This window comes from Merops nubicus, unplaced genomic scaffold (assembly GCF_000691845.1).
Source record: "Merops nubicus isolate BGI_N331 unplaced genomic scaffold, ASM69184v1 scaffold16739, whole genome shotgun sequence".
Classification (NCBI taxonomy): Eukaryota; Metazoa; Chordata; class Aves; order Coraciiformes; family Meropidae; genus Merops; species Merops nubicus.
The window spans coordinates 49,646-70,356 of record NW_008629158.1 but is presented as its reverse complement, the minus strand read 5'-3'; the positions used below and the strand labels follow the sequence as shown (position 1 = coordinate 70,356).

The 20,711-nt window shown below is 43.4% G+C and overlaps 1 protein-coding gene across 1 annotated transcript in view; it reads right to left on the bottom strand.

The window, feature by feature from the left end:
- The window catches only part of NEURL1 (neuralized E3 ubiquitin protein ligase 1), a gene marked incomplete at its 5' end in the record, with an annotated part of 64,796 nt that overhangs the window by 18,006 nt on the left and 26,079 nt on the right, over window positions 1-20,711 (bottom strand). The gene's annotated exons all lie outside the window — the stretch shown is intronic.

The window sequence follows — 20,711 nt, the reverse complement described above, 5'->3', positions numbered from 1 at the left end:
AATATACCAAGAATAAAAAAAATTTAAACAGATTTAAAAGTAAGCTGAGGTACGGTGAAGATTTACTTATGCCTGGCTTTCTGAACTCTGAGAAGCCCAGGGCATCAAGAGACTATTCACTGTTGGAAAATTGAGCATGTGGGTAATTCTCTGCAACCTTTGTAATAAGCTATGATGCATATTGACTGTTCCTCTATGGGAACTATGCCTGAAGACTGTTGTGGCTTCAAGCCTGGGTCCAAACTGTATGAGGTAGGACTACCCCATACAACACAATCAGGTAGCACAAATCGGTGTCACCAGACCCCAGACTGGGACCTGCCACAAACACAGCACAAGGTGGGATGACAAGAAGAGGCAGAGGAGCAGACACTCTTTCTGAACCCACCTGCTGGGCCATTAGAGTAGACACCTCTTCCAGCCACACATCCTTGAGATTTTCTTTTATGACAACAAAAGAGCAGGACCTCAGGTTATCTGAGGATTTTCCCAATGGGCTGCAACCTAAGAAACAGCTCTGTACTGGTATGCCAAGGAAAAATGCCAGCTACTGAATAACCAAATCTCCTGCAATATCTGTGGTCTGACTAACAGCCTTTCCTGCCCTCCTCTTCTGGGAGCCCTGACAAGAGCACACCCACACACAGTTTGGCTTTGGTAGAGCTTCTTTGCTTTGCTTAAACTGGATTATTCCAGGCTCCTCTTTAAATAAACTGCTATTACAAGGGAAGCACAGTCTCAAAATAAAAATGGGCTTTGTTTCTCATATTTGATTTTCCCCATACTGATATTTCAGTTTCTCTTCCCAGAAGTTAATTACAGAAAAGGAGGAATAAATAAAATCAGAAATTACCCCAAGTAATCTAGAACTGGGTCGCATTAATGCTTTGTAATGTATGGGCTAGCATTTGCATTGCAAGTGCTCCTGCTGGATAGAATTAGATTTATTTTACCCTCCTTTGGCTGGAAACCTACACAGGAGAACAAATTAATACTGGCAGCTGATGACAATGCTTTGGTGTAGGTGAATGGGTAGAGACCTTTCTGAACAGGAACAGAAGGTCCTTTCTATTTTATTCCCTGTAACTAGGCATGTGCAACTGGCTGACAACTATGATGTGTGGGTAGCTTGCAGCCAGGGTTTTGAAACAGCTTATTTTCCACCAGGATGCTTGCATTTCCCTTTGGCTGCTGGACAAAATATCTTTTTCCATCTGAAAAGAGGTTAAGAGAGATGGAGTTCTGCAGACAAGACATGTGGCACTGATAGCAAACCAGGGTTACACATCCAACTGCTTTACTTAAATCCATCAGTGGCTCAGTTGTCTAGGCACTTAAGGGATAAGATGTCTCAAGTGTATGGGATTGGCTGTGAGACTTGGTTCATTACTGTTTGCAAATACCCATGGAAGAAAGGATTGCAGTTTACTGGTATCTGAAGTGGGATTGTAAAAATTTAGAGACATGAGTCCCTAAGAGATGCTGGCCTGCTCCAGGGCTCTGTTTTCACAAATCACAAAATACTCATCCAAAGAAGAAGAAGAAGAGGAAGAGGAGGAAGAGGAAGAAGAAGAAGAAAGTATTCCATTGCATATAAAGTAAAACAAAAGTGGGATTAATCTTCTGGGGTGGAAGGTAAATTGGAAGCAATGGGCAATGACATTTACCCAGAATACCTGATCATGGCCGAGGGCTATGAAAGAACAATTCTGGTGAAATTTGAAACAAATGAGGTGTCTTTGAGCAGTTTCTTTCACCAGAAGAAGTCCAGGAATCAGTTATCTTCCACTAAAGCTTCTACTGTCACTTTCTAAACACATCAAGCTGTTCATGCTGGAGTGGCCCATAACACAGCCTTACTCCTGCAGAACATTTACAACTGACATTTAATGCCTACAAAGGAGGCACTCTCTGTAGGAGTGTTCAAGCACATTTATATTTGCAGAGAGAAACGTGGAGCACACATCAGAAAGACAGAATGACTTTATGTGACGAGACTGTAAAACACAAAATGGATCCAACAGCCCATTACCAAGACCACCTGGCTTCATCCTGAAGAATTTAGAAGTCATCCCTTGTTATTAAACATTAAAGGTTATAAAATTTCCTGCATAAGGCAGTTGGCAGTGTCTTTTGATAAAAGTCAATTGATGAGAGACTTCCTTGAGTGAGAATAGATGAGCTTTGAGTGAATGCCATAGTTCTCACTGAGTGGCCAGAGCAAGATTTAACCCAGCTGGCTGGAGTACCAGCAGCAAGATGGCCATGACTATGGCAACTTGATGCAGGCCAGCTGCCCAGGTAGCTTTCCAGAGGGGTTTTGCTGAGCTCTGCATCAGTGCAGTTATGGTGTTCACAACGGATTTAGAGACTGCAAATTTCTGGTAGCAATATAGACACAGACAAAGCAGAAAGGATTTCTACTAAATACGGATTTTCTGTTCCTCAGTTGGAGAATCTGAAATACTGATTTATTTTTTTTTTAATGGACACCTAACTTCACAAATCCCTCTGAAGCTTTTTCTGGCTTTCTTTATGAACAAAAGTAATCAGGAATAATTAATTTAGCAAAGTAGAAATGAAGGACACTTGAGCGGTTTTTGTCATCATCTGTTTTCTTCTCCTCTTTAGTGGTGCTTATCTGCAACACTTAGACTCTCAGCAGCCTATTCCTTACACAGAAAACAAACTTAAGGTGTCTTTCTCAGACCAGAGGCTTCAAAGTTCTCTGCTTTTCCTGTTCAGAAGGCATGGAAGAGCCTCCTGCTTCACACAGGCTCAATGCAACTGCAGTAACACTTTAAAACAGCACTTACAAGGAGCTGGTGAGCAGCGAGATGCTGCGGCAATCACTGCATCCAGATCAGAAATGTTTCACTGCCACCTTTTTTTGTGAACCACTGTCAGATCTCAGCTTCTTGAATTCAACTATTTCCTTAAACATGTACAATATGTATTATATATATTTATTACAGATATCACATACATGCACATTTAGTATAGCTACATGCACATCCAAACACAAACACATTTCTAACCACCAGCACGCACAGATGACATCAGCTCCACACAAACTCAAAAGGGATGTGTTGCTGTCAGGGTGTCAAATCGTTATGTCCTTTCTCTTATTCTCTTTCAGTACTGTCTGTTACTGCCTGGAGGCTTGACTTGCCAAGGTCATGAGCAGCCAGTATTTACACACCTGTAAAGGATCTAAGAAAGCAAAGCAAACTCAGCACACGTGTACTGGAAACTTGCAGAGTCACAGATTTAATGGAAACCTCTAGGGACACAGGTCTGTTCCTCTTGATGAGTTTTCTGAGATTGGTGCAATCCTATGGCCTCACACACACTGAGTATGAGGGCTGCAATCACTCTCCAGAATGAGCTATGAAAGACCTTCCAGTAAACCAATCTTGAGACTAACTGCTGAAAAAAATAACTTTAAATTTGGAGAATCATACTGGTAACCTAAGAACCTGTCCCGTTTCTAATGAACTTCCCTCCCAGGAGAGAGACACACTGAGAAGTCAGCCCAGTGATTCCTTGCATCTGAAGAACATTTCTGTCCTCAGCTACTAAGCAAAGAGTAAAAAATTCATAAGTTCAGAACTTTGCTGGTGTGCTCCCTCCCTTGCCACGTAAAGTCTCGTGTTTTTCCTTCCTTTTGTTCTTTGCTTTACTTCTTCACAAGTGCATTTTTCTTCTCTTAATCCCTCATTTCACTGGTTAATAGTATTTTTAGTGAGTATTGGTGTTTTTCATATGATTTCTGTAACCAAGGAACCTCAGATGTGCCAAGCTATAAAAAGATATAATGAACTCAGTGGCCTTTACAAGAATATTATATGTAAATGTACAACTGCAGAAGAATATATACTGTATTAATCCCACCATGCTGGAGTGGCTCCATTCCTACTCAGGAAGGCTCCTTTCCCATAATCAGTGCTGCCTCTCACAAGGGGTTATGCAGGGAGGACAGCTGGCCTTCCAACAACCGGAGTCTTGCAATGTCATCTCCATGCTCTACAGCAGACTTATGCAGCTAACAGTCCCTTTGGCAAGACTTTGACATTGCAGGGAGACGTGTTTGAAAGATGAGGCAGATGTACGGTGCTGTAAAACAACATCACACTCAAAGGCAATTGGGAAAAGCAACCAGTCATAAGACATGAAATAAACCTGTGTTTCTGGAAACCTTCTGTCACTCACAGCCTTGTACACCTGGGAATTCATGGGAATGCAGGTATTAACCCCAGCTCAGCTGCCTGCCTTGGGAACACCCTCCATGACGTGCTATGGCAATCTTTGCTGCTCCCTTGCTGACTCAGTCCTAGTGAGCTGATGTATACTGCTGGGGAACTGCCACTCTCCAATGCAGAAGTAGTCCGAACAGTTTCAATATGTTGTTTATAGCTCAATTTATTACATATTTCAAGGTCACTGAGGACTGAAAATTTGTTAAAATTAAAATCATTTTTATTCTCACTTATCCCTCATAAAATAAGGTTGAAGATTATCGTGACTGAGGGCAAGGAGCAATACCCATTTCCCGAACCCCTTTGTTTACCAGCTTGCCCAATACGTGTATGGCATCCAGTTTATAACATCAGCTCCACTAGAAAGAAGAAAGGCAGCTGTGACTGGGTCTGAGAAGAGAAAGACCACTGCTTGACCCTGGGTTCAAAATCTATCCAAATTAAAAAGCCAGTGGAAGCTGATCTTCATGCAGCCCACCATACTCATGGTGTTAAAAGATGTCCTCACCACTATGTGATGCTCTGCTCCAGGTTCTCTTGGTCTCTGCCACATGCATCTTAACTGTTTTAATTGTAGCAGGAGGATCTAAACAAACGGGAGAGTGAAAATCACCCTTGCTTAAAATAAACACAGGAGAAAAACTGAGAAGTGAAGAAAGATGAGGCCACACTCACAGTCGTTAAGAGGCAAAGCTCTACTCATAGAGCATGTTCAAAGTGCTCTTGCCTGCTGGCGATGTGTCCAAGCAGACACTCATAAAACTCTTGGTTTTCTGCAAACTTGTACTCTCCATGTGAGGTCTGCAGAGGAGGCCAGGCAATGCTGTGCTCAGCATAACACCCACGCTCCCAGGAAGACATTTCTTCTCTGATGCTGGATACAGGTTTCCCCCTCCCCTCCCTGCTTGTACTGCTAAATCTTGAATTTATAGGATCCAAGACCACTCCATTGTGTTTATTTCTCATAAACCATCAGGCGCCAGAATGCAGCTTCTCAGATCATACAACGAAGCCACTTTCAGAGGATTATTGTAGCATGTGGGAGGCAAATGTTTAAAATCCCTCAAAGGAATGATTCAGACTAAAAACCTCCTTTGCCATATACTTAGGAATTCACTTCTATGAAGTACATTTCCCTTTATGAACAACAAGAAATCAAACTGCCTGAGTTATTGCCTCAAATCAACCATTCCTTCTCCTTGAAAACACCCACATCAAATTAAGGACATCAGTTAAGTAAATACCTACTTATACAATACCTGCATTTGTGCAGGTCTCTATTTCACTGACAGTATAAATATCCCATTTCAAATAAAACTGCTTCCTTCTGCTCTGGCTCCTCTCTTTTTACACTTGCTTACAGGAATACATGCAAAACTACAGCAAACAGACAATGTCACTTGTACTTAGCTACATATGTAAGATGCCCAGGCTGCTCTTTAAAAGATAGTAAAATCTTCTCTGGGGCAAATAGCATCTGAGATCAAGACTCAGCTGCTAGGCTCTGCAGAAGAACTCAGCTGCGAGGGTCTGCAAGAGAAGACACTCCTCACCATGTAAACAGAAAGGATATATAAATGGTGAGTGGGAGGCAGGAAGAATTTATGTTCTTATTTTATAGACTGGAAACAGTGGGATGGAGTAGACTGTCCAAGAGGATAGAATACTCTTCTGGCAGAGCTCTTAAGTGAAACCTCTTGGGGTTTAGCCCCATGCACAACAAAACCACACCATTTTCCATGGTGCACACTTTCATTTCCTAACTCTCAATACAATGCCTTATTCTTTACCTGCTGCTCCTCTGCTTCCATGTGTAGGTTGCTCCTCTCACCTCAACATTCAACCTACTTGGTACTCTTTATCCATTATGGGATCCCAACAAACAGTATGAAAAACACTGTTTAAGAATTTCTCCTTCACCAACACACCAGCTTGATATCACCAGACAGTCAATGAAGGGGAAACATACATTTCATGTGCATTCATGTGGTTAAAGCAGGAATTAATGGCTACATGCAAATTTTGGCTTCCTACTCATTGAGATGTAGAAGGCAAACTAATTGCTATTTCATAACAGCCATTTTCATTTCAAGAATGGCAAATATTTAAACCGAGTGCATTTGTTTGCCTGTGATCAATACAGTCCAAATTACCTTTCTGACAACATGTTGTCAGGTGTTCTTCCGATATTGTTGAAAGCATTTGAAATAAATGTGTGCTATAACCCAGGGGCAGAAGTCAAAGTCCAAGCCAAGGGTTACAAAGAGCCAAAAGCTGGAATACATCTGTGGGAGAAATTCACATTTATACTAAAAAAATTTACGAGATTTCAAATCTGGGTTACAAAAGAAGGCAGATCATTGACTTTGTGGAACCAATTGTGGCTACAAACATCTGCCACTTTAACAGAAATAAGTGGAAATCAGCTACTCTTAATGAGCAACTCACTGGACTCATCTTTGCTTTATGTTTGCATTTGGCTTGGATAAAAATCAGCATTTCTTTCTAGGCACTTTGGAGAGATTGAAAACTAAAGCTATTTGGTTTGCATGATTTGATTTTGAAGAGGTGATAAAAAATGGGATGGAAGAGACTAAACTTAGTCTTTTAGTTGTTATCAAGTGCTAGGTGTTTGATAAATGTATTGTGCAAATCTAGTGGCTTCTGTGGTCATTAAGCACCAAAACCTGCTTTAAGGGAATGGTGCCTTTGTACTTAAGGCACAGAGCAGCTGGTGTCCTGCCAGGTGAATCTCAGGAAACCCTTGGGATCCATTCAGAATACTTTTCTAAGTTACATAAATATTCTCCTCTGGTTTACTGGGATTATTGTGGATTTCTTGCCATGGATTGTCAATGCTATACCAATAGTATAGGTAAAATATCACAGCAAAACAAATAGAAGCAAACCATACCAAAACACGCACACACACAAAATCCACATTCCAAACAAATGTGAGCTAATGCACTGAAAGCCTCCAAGTGAGAGTGGGGAGCACACAGAACAACCTCCAAGTTGAAATATTCAGAAATGAAAAATACAAACCAATTTCCCCAAAATGTAGGGAACACAGCTGTTTTTTCAGGCAGAGTGAACAATTGTGGTGTCAAAGTCAGCTCTGTAATTTAACTGATCAGCTGCATATTCTTAAAAAAAAAGTAAGGAATGAAAGCATATAATCTCATACACAAATAAGACCATACTAGTAGGTACAAAGGTTGGGTATTGACTTATAGATTGTAGTTTTGGGGCATGTGCTATCAAATAAATTGCTCTGAACTAGTCTGGTTCATAACAAACTTTCATACAACTCTGCCTAGCATCTGTAAACATGCCAAATTGATTTGCACGTATGAAATGGCACAAAAAGCATAACTACCCTCATAGAATTGAAATTAATTATTGTTTTTCTTCACAAATATGAATGTTCTGAGAGGATCTGGCAGTAAATTATGAAGAACAAACTTCCATATGCATGTTACAGTTGTGAATTTGTTTTCTTTTCCACCAAAGCTGATGTTCAGAGTCTGCAGGGTGCTGGCAACATCTGTGTTACAAACACCACATTATGTTTTTTGTTCAGGAAGGCTTTTCATTCTGAGTAAACTGGTCCTCCATGGCCAGCAGTCCTGAAGACTGACCTTCAAATTGAAGATGTGCTTAACTGCCCCTGCCACAGTCATCTCTGGATATCAGCACCTCCTTGTCCAACTCCCTTTATTGTGCTCATGGATGTTTCATTTGATGTTTTCTAACTTCCCATGAAATGAGAGAAATATAGTTTAAGCAGAAATCATGTGCCTTGGGTTTTGTGGAGACCACTTAATCCCCATTATTCACTCCTTAATCTAACGCCCACTCATGCACATGAAGTCTCTGAACTTTACTCACACCCTGATGCAATTATTTTCACCTCCATTGCCCCAGGCTTACTAGACTCCATGATCAGCTATTATTATTGCTCTAGAAAACAAGAGAACAGTTATCACTTTTAGGTCCACACTGACATTCTTTTAATCTCAGTCCTGCCTGTCTCTGCAGAGTGCCCCACCTTTTCTTTGCATTTCTTCTTATCCTTTGTACAGCTGGCAAGTCTTTTATTGCTTGTTTTAATTACTTGTGCAAGACCTAATTCTCCCTGGAGGCTGCCAGTTGTCACTTCAGCTGATGCTTCATGATCTTTAAGATGTAAATTTCTCTGTAGGAAAGTTCTTTTTTCTTTTCTTTCTTTTTTCTTCTTTTTTTTCCCTTTCTTCATGGGAAATTATGACAATAATTACAATTCCTGGTTGTCCAATAAGTTTATAGAGCCCTTTTCTCATACCTGGTGACTCCATTGCTTACTCCTGGCACTATCATCCCTTTTACCCTCCTTTCCTCACTGAAGTTTTGGCCCTCTTATTCAGGTAAGACAGCAGTTCACTGCATGCAGTACTAACTCCACAAATTTACCTTCATGGTCCACAGCTATCTTCAACACAGTACCTCCAACAACTCTTATCCTCTATATGTTACTGTGTGACTGTTTCCATAGCATCTCAGTGCTCACAGCCAATTCCCAAGCTATATCAGACACATCCCTTCGTCCCCTGAATCATCTGATGACAATTTTCATCAAAACAAGTACTTTCTTCCTCCTTCCCATCCATCATCCTCCCTCCTGTGGTATTTATGTATCCTGCATTTATCCTTTTTCACTTGCTTTCATTTATCCCTGTGTCTTTATGCAGGCACAGAGATGATGACTCCTCAAACTTCTCCCCACGTTTCCCCATAAAAGGCTCCTGAAATCGCTGACAGCTTTACAGCCAGCTGCTCAAGGAGAATTCAACTCACCAACAACCATCTTGTCCCTGTCAAGTTCTCATCAAGTCCAGCATCTTATCCAGCACCATTGCTTATGGAACTGAATTGACACCACCAGGTCTTCCCCTTTCTCCTAAGGAAACCCAGAAATGCTGCTGGCAACCCCCTTCCTGGGCTCGCTGCAGCTGCGTTTGGCGTGGCAGAGCTGCTCAACGGCACTGCTGAGTGACAAACTGCCTGAACATCACAAGGATTTGGCTGCCCCACATCTACTCACCAATCAGAGCTAAAAGCACATTTTCTAGTGAAGACTGAACCTGTGAAGGGTAGTGATAGTATGCAGTCTTTCACTCAACTGCTTGAAGAAAAAAATAAAATAAATTGGAAAGATACAGTATTTCAGGCTAACCTCAAACAAAGTGCTCACTTTATCTTACTTCCTTATATTAAAGCAAATAAATACTGGACTGAGAGTTTCTCCAGTTGATGTCTGGAGCTTTTTTAGAAATCTCTGTTGCTATTTTCAAGATTAAAACATTATTTGAAGACTCAAAACTGAAATATATAATTCTGAAAATAGTGAAAGAAAACAGCAAGAGTTTGCCAAAAGTGTTTCAATTTTTCAGCGATGAGTAATTGAGTTTACAGATCATCCCTCCTTCTCCAAGCTTGTTCCTAACCTAAAGATCCAACAACTGTATTTCTGAAAGAATCCATATAATGCTATTTGTCCAGAATATTTTCTTCATTTTAATTCCTTTTAATATCTCTTTCTTGGAGAATTTCCATCCCAGAATGCAGCATGAAGAAGCTCTCAAAACATTTCTGACCTATTTTCCACATGTACAAAATTACACTGCAGCCATTACACCCCATCCACCCCACTCTTATTCCAGAGCTGGTGCCGTCTGCAAGATGCAGTCTCCCAGTTATGCATGGAAACAGTAAATCAAGTGCAGTCTGCACTGATTCAGAGAGGTTCAGCACATGTCTAGGTCTGTTCCATATCATGACAGCACTTAAATATCCAATTTATCTAAACAAATTTTTATGTTCTGCTGAAGGCAATGGAACAAACACACAAGTGCATCATTAGTCCCAAATCAAGAGCACAGACTAAGATTTAAAAAGTATATTCAACATAAAAAGAAAGAAAAAAAAAGCATAGGTTCTTATGCTAAACTGTACTGTCCATTTCTGTCCCATTACATCATACCAGCGGGGTGAACAGCAAAGGATATTTCCTAAAACAGTAACCTTAAATTAGTCACTCTAGCTGCCAGGGTTGGACAAAATTAGGGAGGAATCAGAAAGAGTCAATGCCTATTTCTGCCAAGGTACTTAACCGACAAGTTCATCTCTTCAATAAGTTCTTCGTATATTCTGCCACAGCACATGCTCATTTTGCTTCTAATTTCTTTATGTATTATTTTGATACTCTGGACTAAAAGAACTAAAGACCTGAATCTTTTTACCAGAGCTAAGTTCTTAACAAGCAAAAACACAAATTCCACTCTCACTTACCCCAAAGAAAAGCTTCAACACCTTGGCTATCAGTAAAGCTAATTTAAATGCACAGGTCATTAGATATGGCCTCAAAAGCTTTATACAGAAAGACAGGAGGCTTTTCTGAAGCTGAAGATTGAAAGCATAAACAAGAATCAGCCAGCGGGCCACAGTTTGGCTGCCAGTCAGGGCAGTGCAACCTTGCTGAAGTCATGGGCTTCACACAGAGAACAAGGTCCCGTGTATGCTGCCGGACAATAAATGCAGCTGCAGCCCCAGCAGCCAAACCTGCCTCAGCTCCTCAAGGAAGGGAACTCAAGGCTTCGGTTCCCAAGGGTCCCTGCTCTCCCCTCACCCAATCTTCCCATAGGAATGCTTTTCTTCCTCTTCCTCCTCCTCTTTATCCCTTACCTGCCGGTAGTGTCTTGGTTTTGCACCACTTTGGCTAGGAATGGGTATCAGTGTTCATTCATCCACTTGTCCATTTTCAATCTGTTAAACCCCCATGCTTTTATTTTTACCCTCTATTTCCTTGAGCCCTTGATGCTATACTTGTCTGGTTTGGGAAACAGCTAGATGACACTCTACAATTTGATGGTTTGTCAAAGGTGAAGTTTAGCTCCACAATGTTGCAAACAAACTTAGTTTTAGAGATTAGATTGAACTGGATATAATAAGCAACAAAAAGAGCCAATACCATAAATTCTATGCAAGAACCTTGCTGAGAACTATATGGAATAGAAAGGTGATAATCAACAAAGGGTTTTTTCTCCCAAACCCAAGAATGTCTCATCCCATTAACAGACATTTCTCTTCTGCTTCTGTCTCCTTTGACATCAAAGCTAAAGCAATATTTGGTGAGAGTGTTATTGTGAACCTTTCTGTACATACTCTGAACTGCTGTGGGGAACTATCAAACCCTTGCTACAAAATAATAAAAATCGCTAGGCTTACATCAGCTGAAATATCACCAGCATCAGTGATGTTTTGCTCAGTCTACAGAATCTGGAACCAATCTCAGGTATGTCTGGGACCTGGCTATCAAGAGAAAAATGGTCCCTCTCTCCACTGTGCACAGTATGGTCCCACTGTTCCTGGTACTATAACAGCTTTGACTTTAAAAATAGATGCTTTTTTTTTTTTTCTTTTCATTTACAACTGTGAAAATTTTCTTTGTTTCTAAGCACATATGTAGTCCAGTCAGGGCAAAAGCCTGGATAATTCACATTAGCATTCATTCTTGCCTACCACAGGATGGTAGTGGGAAGGTGCATAGCTATGAAACATTCATTTCTGAAAGCTAGACAAGAAGAAAAAGCAGATCTGCTCAAATTACCCTAATAACTAAAGCAGAGAAGGGTTAGTAGTGGCTGTATTTCTGTTCTGTAACTCTTCTTCATATCAAAGCAAACAAGGGGAAAAAAAAAGAAAAAGCCCCAAAGAGGAGCGTAGATGACTTAAGCTCAGGAGGAAGCTGGTGCATGCACGCAGAAAGGGCCCCACAAAGCTGTACATGCTCTGCTCCAGCCCAGGCTGGAGCTATGTTACCAGCCCCCTTCACTCTGTGTCCACAGGAGACACAAAGCACCTGAACAGCTGTTGCCATAGCCACCCCTTTACGTCCCAGGGTCAAGTTTCCCTTTGCACAGAAATATTATTTATAAGGTGGCTTAGGTGTGCCTTGTGCCTGGCAGTTAAAAATGGCAAGTCCCACCCCAAGGGAGCTTACAGCCCAAATTAGACATAACACAGTGAGAGGATATAATAAACACAGGGAAGAGAGGGTCAGGGCAAGATGGTGAGATGCTGCATATGCGTCCTGGCAGCTCTTTCATTCTTTCTATTAAGCACTGAAAGGGGTCTTCATCCCCATGCATATCTGTGCAGGTCTGTAATGCTGCAGCTGCTCAGTGCTGAAACAGCCTTGGCTGGAATGGGCTCTACAGCCTCTCCAGGCAAAGCTGATCCCTCAATGCTGGTGCCAAACAGCCCTTCTGAGGAGCTGCCAGGCCCATGAAATCCTTCAGCCACGTGTGGTTCCCTCCACCAGGTCGCAGTGGTGCACAGGCACCAGCCTGCTCCCACCCGCCATACTGCAGGCAAGGAAAATGGGCTGCAGTGGGGAGACCTCCCATTCCCAACAGGGGAAATCATGGGGCCCATAGAGACTGCTAGAGTGGGCATGAACTTGTCCTAAGAGCAAGGTCTTAGCAGGAAAGACAACCTGAGTTATGCAGACTCCACGTTACTGCAGGCTTTCCCCTACACCCAATGCACCACACAAACTTTAGCAGTAGGGTGAGCAGACAGGCAGCACTGAGAACAGCAACTGTCTCTGTCTGCTGGCCTGTCAGCAGCCCCCGCACCCGGCTGGGGAGAGGTGAGGGTCACCCACCCTGCGCCGCCAGCTGCGCCCGGGCCGCTCTGCCACGTCAGCAGCTGGGAGAGCTGCCCGCAGCAGAAAAACTGCCCCGTCTGCAGGGAAATGAGCAGGGATTGCCACCGTGGCATGAAGCTGTGAGAATGGGGACAAATGACAACTTTGCTATGCACTGCATTTCACTGCTTCGTCCTGCCAGGAGCACTCCACGCAGGTCTGCTGAAGCCGCCACGGTCGCCCGTGCTCTCCTAGGCTCGGGCCATGCACGCTCCTTCCCGATCTATGGGCAACATAAAGCAAACAATTTAATAAGGAAACAATAACGGGATGGCTGCTGGGTTCACTTTTACATCTACTATAATCAAAACATCTATGGGGTCAGCAGGTTTGTGAAGTGTAGGTGAAGCTGCTGCAGCACTGAGAATACCAGTCCATTGCTACACGGTGGCTTCGCCTAGGACCCATGCACCAGCACCTATGGGTGCAAGTCAGAAGGGACAGTGTGGCTCACATGCCTGTTTTATGTTGTCCACTGCTATATTAACCCTGCAAGAAGCTCCCCAAAGGCAGCTGATTAGAAGGCAACATCCTCCGCGCTGTCCCCAGGACAACACAGTAACTTCTACACATATCCTCCTGCCAGTTGCCATCTAAGCCTCACCACCCAGTTTAGGGAGGTGAGTCCCAGCTCAGGGCATCAGGGTGGCCCTTCCCAGAGCCACCAGTGCTACAACAGGCTGCAGGGTCCATTGGAAATTAGCCATAGCAAGCAACCTCCAGAGTCTACTTTCTCTGCCTCTCAGCCTTCCAGGAAACCCTCTTCTCCCCAGAAATGTGACATTTCTTAATCTCAGCTTGTTTTCCAGGTCAGCAGTCTGGTTCCCCAGCACTCCTAGTCAATCAGCAAAGGCGTGTTGAATGCTGTCACAGTCTCTGTGTCTTTGCCATTCTGCTGAGCGTGCCTGCCCCACAGGCAGCTGGAGGCAGAGCTGCAGGAGCCAGCTCCTTCAGCAGTGGCTACGCGCTCACTCAGAGGATGCTCTGCCTGCCACTGTGGTACCTGCCAAACCACCACAAAGTCATCACCAGCACATATATTGCCATTCCCAGAAACTGGCCGGAAGGATGTGACTCAAGGGGCTGACACAAGCGAGCCAGGCATGGTCAGTGCAGGCTCCTTCCCTTTACCTCCCTGGCCACCTCAATGCCATGTGCATGACCAACCACCGCCTGCCCGTTTGCACTGCACAGCCACCTCTGCTTTGCTGGATCTTGCAGACCCTGCAGCTAAATTCAAGGCCAGGCAATCCAGCACTATCAAGGAAAAGGATCAGGATGACACCAAACAGCACTCAATGCAAAAAATGACACTGTTGCAATGAAAGTACCCAAATTTCAGCCTGCTGGATCTAGGACAGGGTCACACTGGGATTCACTACTATCTCAAAACTAAAAAAAAAAATGTTATTTTGCCCTAAATTAATTGTAGTTAGAACTGGCAGTATTCACCTGTGCAAGCTTTGTGTCAAGCCTAACTCTGGCCTGCTGTAGAGCCAGGGCTGTGTCCTGGCCCCAAAACCAGGTGCTTCTTAGAGGACTTCTTGGGTAATAAAAAATAGTCACTTTTTCCAAAAAAAAAGAACAAGGTACCTGTGAGTACGTGTGTGCTTGGGCACCTCACATCATCAAACTGTATTTCAGCTCCAGACAAAAAGCTCAGCTTAGGATGTGGTTTAAAGCAAGGACCGTTTCTGCCTCACAGCAACTCAACATCATCATCAGTTTTCCCCCACACACATGGTAGTGTAAATGCTCATGACTATTCACCTGGTTCTGTGGTTTTACACTGAAAATGTTGCTATGGAGAGCGAAGCACAGGAACATGCAGCCACCACAGCACACCACAGCAGAAGCAGCCCACAGCTTCTGCTGATATTTGCAGGCCCGCCGCTGCCATCCACACAAAGGCTGAAAATAGACCTAAAGCTCAAATGAAGCATCTGTAATCTGTAATGACAAAACTCATACCAAGCATCCCACATACGCTCTGACGTCACCTCACCAATTTCTAATTCCTCGCTGTACACATGCCTCAAAAAGGAAATTCCTTCCAGCTCCATTTTCATTCTATGTCCTATTTTTGCCTGGGAAGCAGGTTTCCCCCCAGAGCCACCCTTCTGCCACCACCCACAGGTGCTGCTCAGTCCTTATTACCTTTCAGCCACAATATAAAGGAAAAATCCTTGTGCTGCTTCACCTTGCCACGCTGCTGACTGTGAAGGATCTGATTCCTGTCATTTAAAGATGACCTTGGCAAAGGTCATTCAGCAGCAGTAAAGTGATATGCAAATACATCTCCAGTGCAGGGGAAACCTGTCTGTACCATTAAAGCCCCAGCCTCTGCAGTCTTGAAAATGCATGGGCTGGGTTCTGAAGGACGCTGAGCATTTTCTGATCTCACTGACTTGATGAGACTTGGGAGAGCTCAGCCAAAGCAATGCAGACTTGAGCACACAGCAACGTGAATGAAGAAAATCTCTGGTTTGTTTTTTTTTTGGTTGGTTGGTTGGTTGTTGTTTTTTTTTTTTTCCTATGAATTTTTGAAGTATCTGAAATACTGTTTGTTTTCTTTCTCATTTTCTGCAGGAACTGATAAAGCCTCAACTGCACCATAAACATATAGCCATCAGCCCTTAATTTCTAAAAATGTATTTGTATTAAGCTATGAAATTATTTACAGTGGCCATAAACATGTTACCACCATCTGGCAGCTAGGAGAGGGCCTTGGAACTCGCTAACTTACTTATACTGTAAATCACTTTCTAATAAATAAATAAGCTCTTAATATCTCACCCACAAAAAGAAGAACATTGCGTACCATACTAGGGGTCCTGTGGAGGTCAAGGATTCAGCAGCTGAATTTTTCCGAGGATCTTCCTTGCTGAGTGCATGTTTATGCCCAAATGAATTGTTAGCTGAACATCTTTATTTTTAAATCGGTTTAAAATTCTCACATTGCTTTGAATGCTGGAGAAGCAGCAGCTTGTTTCTTGTTTTGGCTAAACCAGTGTCAAATTCCAATCTAAGGGGCAGAAAGGGGCACTTAGAAAGCCAAGTCCATGCTTGCTGATCCTTCAGTAGTGACCTTCCTGGGAGGGACTGCCAAGCCTCTGGCCTGGTTCTTGGGTTGGGGATGCTCTCCATGCCAGAAGGATGCACTGCCCGGTGCCAGAGGCCAGGAAGAAAGGAGAAGGTCATGCAGCATTGCAAAGAGGTGCAAAGTGCTGTGCTGCACTAGCACTGACCACATTTTGCTGCAGAGGGGCAGTCAGGATGTCCACCAGCCTGGCCAGCATCCACAGCCCAGCCACTGCCTGCCAGTGATATAGAGGGGAGAGAACAGAAAACAAGTATCCCAAACATCCTGTCAGCTGCTGTGCAAGGGGTCGGCTATGTCAGGGCCCCTAAGGGATACTGAGAGTATTTAAACTGATAGAAACGTGATTTTTAGCTTCTGTGAAATCCACTATGGTGCCCTTGAGGACAAAGGAGGATGAGGGGCTGGTTCAAAGCAACCTTGGATTGAAAACAATGTTGTCAGAAAAAACTTGGTCCAAAATCTGTGTTTTGTAAAAAACAGCAATAGCCTTTTACAAAACCTAAGGTAAACAAGGGCTGTTGTCACATACTGCTTCAGTTATATAAAAATCAAAATCAAATACTCCCCTAATTTCAACCAGTGCTGATTAAATGAAAAGGTTAACTAGTGAACAGGAGCAAAAAAATTATTCACTCACTCTCCCTGCCCCAGACATGGAAGAGAGGGAAAAGTGAATCAAATATTAAAATCAGGTTTGTTTTAATCATGTGAGGTTATACTCATGTGAGTATAACCTATAGTCATGTGAGGTTATACTCATGGATAGCTAGGGACCTAAATGATTTTTAATATAAGAGCCTAAATGTAACAAGGTCCTACTATATCACCTACAGATCTTTGCAGACAAGCTCTTCCTATTTACCTCATTTAGCTACAATTGCAAATGGCTTCAGAGATCTCTGACCAACTGCAGAGCAAAAGGAACTCCCTCTGCTCTCCCTTGCAGCCCCCATCTGCTCCGCTGGGAAAGATGAAGCTGGACCATGCAGAGTTCCCCACTGTGCACAGCATGGGTGCTTGGCACCCTTCCGTTCTGGTGGCACAGCCAACCTCCTGTGGGTGCCCTGAAGAAGCTGTCCCTGTAGCACAGCTCTGATGGTCTCTGATGTCTTCCCAGGCATTCAGAAGAGAAGGGAGTGGCTCCTAAGGGTGCTGGTAGCGAGCCTAGTTGGCCATAAAAACATACCCAGAATGCAAAATAGCTTCCCCAGGTGCCTCCCTATTCCTGTGAGTTATCTGCCCTAGACGTCCCCCTAGTCAGTCAACACAGAAACTCTGCAAAAAACTTTTCAAGCACAGTGAGCCATGACATGCTACGTTTTTCTTTATAGCTAGTCATTTCTAGCCAGCAAGGGAATATTCCAGTGAAACTAGGCAGAATCCACTGTTTTCTTAAGAAAGATAAACAAAAGGCAAATGCGATGGGATCGCTTCTGGTTTTCAGCAGAAAATCATGTGATTTTGCATGTCATTATTGCAATATTTGAAGCATCACAGAGTGCTTGCTGTTGATTGGACAGATCTAGGGGGAGGTTGAATGAAAGAGCTGCTCTGTGCCTTCAGGAGCAATGGTCTAAGTTCACCCCTGTTGTAACACTGCTCCACTCACCCCAAACAGGAACTTAGCCCTACAATCCTGAAACTATGCATAGACAGCATGAATAAATCTCATCACCAAGGGTTTCCTGCCATTCCTGCAGAATATCCAGTCCTATTAGTCAATGTCAGGCCCTGGGCAATGCAAGAAATTGCAGAAATCCATCCTGGCTGTCACTGGATATCAAAGGTCAATCTCAAAAACTGAGAGACTCCTTTCAGCCTTGGAAGGCATTCACATATCAAGACTACAAAGTACAATTGTCAAAGCTCTACATGTTCATGTGAAACAGGAAAAATAAGACCCCCAGACAATGGGACCCTTGAGGATTGGTGAAGGAATTGGGCTTTTCCCGGGAAGCTCTTTGCCAAAATGTTAAAATAGAACCTATTTACACAATAGCTTGGAAAACATCAACAGCTAAAAGTATGTTGGACAACAAGATTTCAGATTAGAAACACTGGGCAACTTGTCCCATGAGCATGCTCTAAAAAATTTATGGATCCCCCAAACTGAATAAAATGAGTATTTTCTGAAATTATCCTTTTGATGGGATTTCTACCTCTGCTTTTGCTGTTGAGATTCCCTCCTCTCCATACGCACAACCACCTGCCCCCATCTCATCCCATTCTCCTTTCACTCCTTCTAATCCTGCTCTGGCCCAAAACTTCCTCTCCATGGCTCTCCCACCACATTTCTAGTCACCAGTTGCACCACGTGAACAGGCTGTACTTTAATTGTGCTGGAGAACAAGAGGCAGAAAGTCAGGCTCCCTGGCTTCTATTCCTGTCCTTGGTCCTCCCCGTGGAGCCTTCAGCAGGTCATTTCATCTCCATGTTCTGAGACATGAGTCCTCCTGCAAGCAGCTCACGATGCTCTGAAGACCCCCCGGGTGTCTGTGGGGAGCGAGGTCCTGGAGCCTCCAGTGACAGATCCCACGCTCGCTGTATTACATGTTGAAACATCTTAGGTGTTAAAAGGGAGAAAGGGCCCTTTTAAGCGCTCCTCCAGGGAGCAGATGGCCAGCAGCTGAACTTCTGGAAATCTGTGTAGTTTTAAGTGGGAAACATGGCCCTATAAAACTTGAAATAAATCCATTGTAGACTGCATAGTAACCAGTGACAGCTGCTTACAATCCATCTCACCCCATCCTTGCTGTTTCAACAGCCTTCTTACGGCACGTTGACACAAGAAGTGCTATCAGCATACCTGTGAGCCTTCCTCAGGCTGCAGGAGACCCTTGCTCACTACTTTTGGAGGAAATCCTGGGATCAGCTGTCCCTCCCCAGCCAGTTCTCTGCTTTGAAGTTTCCACAATGGCCAAATTTATCATCACCATTCAGTATCTAGGTAAAATTGAAGAGACTTTATGTCTGATGACTTGAATGCTCAGACCCGCGTCTGCTTTTAGCACGTATACACAGAGGTACCTCCTGGCTCCCCAAAGAGAAACACAAAGCACTGGCTTAACCATATTGCATAGACACTTGGCATAGATTTTAAGTGCTTCTTCATTGAAGCCATCTACCTTCTGATACTACAGTGCTGCAAACGTGCTTCCCAACATGTGAGTCTACCCTGGTCATACTTGAATATTCTTGTGGTAGACCATTTTGCAACAGGTGATGGACTACATGCTGGTAGGCAGTGTTATGGTGCTGAATCTTCTGTCCACATTAAAAATAAACAGTTGTTATGATCGACAAAACTCTAGGATGCCCAAAATGCAAACATATCACATCCTGCTCTGAATTTTACTCCCTACATTGCACATGTTCAAATGAAAATGTTCCATCCCATGCCTGAAGGGGAGTAGGGTGAAGAGAGGACGTAGTCTGTAACAAAATATTTGTCTTCACACTTGCTCCTGCTTCTAGAGCCACTCAGGTGGCAGAGCCTCAATATTTCCACATGGCTGCAGCTCTGCCCAGGCTCACCTGGCAGTCCTGGGTGTCTCCCTGCCCAGGGAGGCGGGGGCAGGGAGGATGGAAAGAACAACCAGAGCATGTTGCTGCATGTCCAGGGAGAGGAATCAAGAGGTATTTAAGTGTTCAAGGGAATTGCCACACTTCCCCCTACACAGAAATTGCATCTTGTGTTTGTTGTGCAACACGGGGAAGCACAGGGCCCTGCAGAACAGTCCCATGACAACAGAATCAACAACAAATTCACTCTTCTCCTTTTTTCAGATCCTTAAAATATTGTGAATATGTAGCTATAAGAGCTAAACTCCTTCCTTTGCAGTCTTACTTTCCTTTCAGTATGGGTAGTTCTCTATTTTTCACAGAAACAGAGAGACAGCCCAATCTCCTGCATCATCCCTATTTTCTGGACATGCTGGAGGTCCCAGCTGAACTCCTCCTCCAACCCACAGACACAGTGCCAAGGATGGCACAGAGCAGTAGGGACAGTTGACAGCCTATAGCACCTCTTCTGAGACGTAACACTCAGGAGGACAGTGGACAGCTTGCTCTCACCATTCTCCAAAGCTTTTCAACAATTCTTCCTTGCTGTCTGCATGGGATCTGCAGTCCTACGTAAATTCCGTTTCCAGCTAGACACTGTTATTTCAGTATAGCACTGTCTAGACAACTGAAAAAAAAAAAGTGTGAACCTTTTAACATATTACTTTCCTCTTGCTTTTCATGAAAATGGTGAAAGCCTGGAAGATTTCTGTTCTTTGTGCAGTGTTTGTCTGGGAGCTTTTTGTTTGTTTTTGTACATACATACACACATACATAAAGAGAGAGAGAGCACACTGTAAATATTTATATAGAGAGCTTCAAAAGGCCATTTTCAGTTAGTGAGAGGGCTTTGTCTCACCATTAAGATTTCTGCAAGATTCAGTAATTTGTCTTTATTCAGACAATTCTGTGAATAAAATGGCCGCTGTCCTAGCAGACAGAAAGCAGATACTATTCTGCTTCCCCTTGTAAAGCAACCAAGGCACCTCAGGAAAAAGCAGCAGCAGTTATTAAACATCAGAGAACTGTCCCTTTCACC